Below are 4,520 nucleotides of genomic sequence, written 5' to 3' on the forward strand. Positions count from 1 at the left end.
CACGCTGAAATGGTGGAGAGGAAGGGAAGAACTCTCTCTCAATTTCTTTCTCTCACTTGATCTTCAAACCACCATAACTTTTGATCTAGAGCTCCGATCGCCGCTCCGTTTGTGGTCACGCGTTTACCGCGGAGAGCTCTACAAAACCCATACAATTAATCTTGAGGTAAGCCACGTTTTACTCTTCGAAATTCCAGCCTTGTTTTCGAGTTTTATGAGCAAAAATGTTGAGATTTTGGGCTCTTTGATGTTATAGGACCCAACTCTCTTGAAGGAGAAGGTTAATTTTATCTCCTTGGACCTTGGGTGTGGTAAGATTCTCAACCCTAGTGTAATTTGTTGTTCTATGATGTTTGGGTATTGAGATGTTGTGTGTGGGTATGATGGTTGTGGCTTAGGTTGTGTATGTGTGAATATTGGAGCTTGATTGGTGATTTTGAAAAGCTTGAAAAAGGGATTTAGTGGTGAAAAATCTGTTCTTGGAGGTGTTGAGGCCTTGAGAGCTTGTGGATAAGTGATTTGGAAGTGCTCCGGTTGAGCTTGGGAAATCGGCTAAGGTATGGTTTCGGTTTTCCGTATCTAATATGTAATGTGGTAGGAAATACTTAGGCTAGAGGCCCTAAGATAGGCATTGAATTGTTGATGTTGTTGAATGGTTGATATATATGATGTGGTCATATATGTGATGATGATTAATGATGCGTTGATGGTATGATGTATGAGAAATATGCATGTTGTAATATATGCTTGTTGATTGGTTATGGTTGAATTGTGGGTTGAAACATGTTGATGGTGAGTACGATATTAATTGTGTACAATGATGATTTATTGGAATTGGTGTTGTTGAGAATTGGCATGAGGAAGAGTATATGATATGTCAATGTGTTTGGGTTTGAGCCACTTGGGTGAAGTGGGTTAAAATGATGAGATAGTGATTTTGGTAATTTGTGGTAAAGTGTCAATGTGTGAGTTGAGGAGGCTTGATGTTGAATTTGATATATTTTGATTGATTCAAAGAAAAGGGATGAAATTGGCATGTTTTGATTGATTTTGAAATGAGTTGGAAATGGCTTGTTTTGAAAATGGCACTTTGTGGTTTTGTATAAAAAATATGATTTTTGGGCATACTTTGACGGGACATAACTTGGACTACGGATCTCTGTTTTGTGTCAAATTTATTTAGAAATGAAATTGGATCCGGGATGTCCATGCCGTTCGAAGAACGGGTGAAAAACGATTTAAAATGAGGAAGTTATGTCCGTTGGAAGATTGGGGTTTAAATCTGTGAATTCTGCAGCTTTTAACTTAGAAAAATTTTTAGCAGAATGACCCCTTGCGCGTGGGCGCACTTGGCGCGTACGCGCCGTTCTTCCAGAAAGCGCCATCCACGCGTGCGCGTGATGTGCGCGGGCGCGCCGATTGTGCTGCACCCAATGCCCAGCCATTTTCCAGAGAGTTATGCCAGAACTGTGCCGGTGTTGTGCCTAGGGCACGAGAACACCCACGCGTACGCGTGGTTGACGCGTGCGCGTCGATTGGCAAATTTTTAATCCACGCGTTAGCGTGCATGACGCTTGCGCGTCGATGAGTTTTCGAGGCCATCCATGCGTGCGCGTGGAGTGCGCGTACGCGTGGCCCTGTTCTCATCCTAAAGTTGATTTTTGAGTTTTAAAAGCCAAATCTCATACTTCTAAGCCTCCGATCTCACCACTTATGTCTTAAATCATTATGATATACCTAGCTATTAGAAAAGGAGCTAGTGAATGTGGTAACTTGTGAGTGAAGCAAGGAAAAAATGAATGATCAATGAGGATCAAGCATGATTATGTGAGAGGCGAAGGATGGTGGTGGAAGTGCTTGTTATGCCATGGGCCGAAAGGCTGTAATTGATAATGAAACGGCTGGTTATGGATTTAACCGTGAGCCGGGTGGCTGGTTATGGATTTAACCATGAGCCGGATGGCTGGATTATTGCCGTGTTACGGCGGAGCCATGATTATGGCTAAGAATAAATGCATATATATGCTGTTGAATGAATTGTGAATGTTGCACTTCCATTATCGGAGATGAGAGTTTCCTGGGAGAAAGTTGTGGCTAGCCACCACGTGCTCCAGGTTGAGACTTGAAGCTCTTTTGACCCTATGTTGTCAGAGTGGCCGGGCACTGTGAAAGCCCCGGATGAGCTCACCCCCATAAATATTCACCAGTGAAGGTGATGGATATGGATCATGATTATGATCAAGTTTATATTGAGTATAACTCGAGTTGGGGAGACACGACAGAGGGACAGTCCAATGGTTAACTGCCAGGACTTGTGGGTTGGCTCTGTAACCGTCAGATGATATCATCGGCCACTAGGGACAGGCATTCATCATATGCATACTATATGAATTGTTTGAGATTGCCTATTTGACTGCATATTACTTGCTAATTGTCTAAATGCCTTAATTGTTCCTATTTGTATATTCCTTGTTTGATATAACTGTGTTTGCTACATTATACTCCTGCTGGTGGTTGGGAGGTTTGAAGGAATTGGAAAGGGAAGTATTAGTTAGACTGAAGGATCTTTAGTCATATGCCCTTTTATGGTTTAGCTTGTTTATAAGCTTTGATATTATCTGGGGGAAGTTCTAGGATTGCCTTTGGCTTTCCTCTATTATTATGTATTATATATGTGGAAGCTGTTACCATACTGGGGACCTTTGGTTCTCACCCATGCGGATTTTGTGGTTTTCAGATGCAGGACGTGAGGTTTCCCGCTGAGGCATGCTGGAGACTTCTAGATTTGCGAAGATCCTTTGTTCTTGGGGCTATGCTTTGGTTTATATGTTTTGCTTAGATACTTTTATCTCCATTAAATAATACAAACTGTGATGACTCCTCTTATGGGAGATTTTGGAGAATAGGTTTTATGTTTTTGTGTCCCTTTGGGTTTCCTTTGGGGTTTTCCTTATTTTTATCATATGTATATATTGCTATGCTCAGACCGGTTATCTTCGCAGCTGGATCTTGAGTCTTGATATTCCTGTTTTTGACACTCCTTTGTATATATATAATCTCGCGTTGGTTTATCCTTGTTCGTTATGTTATCGATCGGAGTGTTGCGCTTATGAGTTGCGATTTTTGTTTACCCCTTTTTCTACAAAGGCTCCTTGTTATAATCAATCATTCATACTACTATACGTACTAAATTTTTAATTTTTGAGGTCGTAATACCTTGCCATCTTTGAATTATGACTTAAGCATAAGACTCTGTATGGTAGGGTGTTACATTAATAGAATCTCTATGGTCTCTATATGAGCCTCAAATTCCCTTAGGTCCTCAATAGGAAACTCCTTTCTGTCTGGGAGATGTCCCATGAGGTCTTCCTCATTGGTATTCACGTCCTCCCCTTCCTCCTTGGATTCGGCCATTTTGATAATATCAATGGCATTGCACTCTCTTTTTGGATTCTCTTCTGTATTGCTTGGGAGAGTACTAGGAGGAGTTTCAGTGATTTTCTTACTCAGCTGACCCACTTGTGCCTCCAAGTTTCTAATGGAGGACCTTGTTTCATTCATGAAACTTAAAGTGGCCCTATATAGATCAGAGACTATGTTTGCTAAGCTAGAGGGGCTCTGCTCAGAATTCTCTGTCTGTTGCTGAGAAGATGATGGAAAAGGCTTGCTATTGCTAAGCCTGTTTCTTCCACCATTATTAAAGCCTTGTTGAGGCTTTTGTTGATCCTTCCATGAGAAATTTGGATGATTTCTCCATGAGGAATTATAGGTGTTTCCATAAGGTTCACCCATGTAATTCACCTCTGCCATTGCAGGGTTCTCAGGATCATAAGCTTCTTCTTCAGAAGATGCTGCTTTAGTACTGTTGGATGCATTTTGCCATCCATTCAGACTCTGAGAAATTATGTTGACTTGCTGAGTTAACATTTTGTTCTGAGCCAATATGGCATTCAGAGCATCAATTTCAAGAACTCCCATCTTCTGAGGCGTCCCATTACTCACAGGATTCCTCTCAGAGGTGTACATGAATTGGTTATTTGCAACCATGTCAATGAGTTCTTGAGCTTCTGCAGGCGTTTTCTTTAGGTGAATGGATCCACTTGCAGAATGGTCCAGTGACATCTTAGAAAGCTCAGATAGACCATCATAGAATATATCTAAAATGGTCCATTTTGAAAGCATGCCAAAAGGACACTTTTTGGTCAACTGCTTGTATCTTTTCCAAGCTTCATAGAGGGATTCACCATCTTTTTGCTTGAAGGTCTGAACATTCACTTTAAGCTTGCTCAGCTTTTGAGGAGGAAAGAACTTGGCCAAGAAGGTCGTGACCAGCTTATCCCAAGAGTCCAGGCTATCTTTAGGTTGTGAGTCCAACCATGTTCTAGCTCTGTCTCTTACAGCAAAGGGGAAAAGCATGAGCCTGTAGACTTCAGGATCTACTCCATTAGTCTTAACAGTATCACAGATCTACAAGAATTCAGTTAAAAACTGATAGGGATCTTCTGATGGAAGTCCATGGA

At 41.4% G+C, this 4,520-nt stretch overlaps 1 non-coding gene across 1 annotated transcript; it reads left to right on the forward strand.

Annotated features, from left to right (window-relative positions):
* Positions 1 to 4,180: 4,180 nt before the first annotated feature.
* LOC112718581 (small nucleolar RNA R71) lies at positions 4,181 to 4,284 on the forward strand. Its single transcript, XR_003160915.1, has one exon. It is a non-coding gene; the product is annotated as a small nucleolar RNA R71 (small nucleolar RNA).
* The last annotated feature ends 236 nt before the right edge of the window (positions 4,285 to 4,520 follow it).

The sequence above is a fragment of the Arachis hypogaea genome, chromosome 10, assembly GCF_003086295.3.
Source record: "Arachis hypogaea cultivar Tifrunner chromosome 10, arahy.Tifrunner.gnm2.J5K5, whole genome shotgun sequence".
In the NCBI taxonomy this organism is placed as follows: domain Eukaryota; kingdom Viridiplantae; phylum Streptophyta; class Magnoliopsida; order Fabales; family Fabaceae; genus Arachis; species Arachis hypogaea.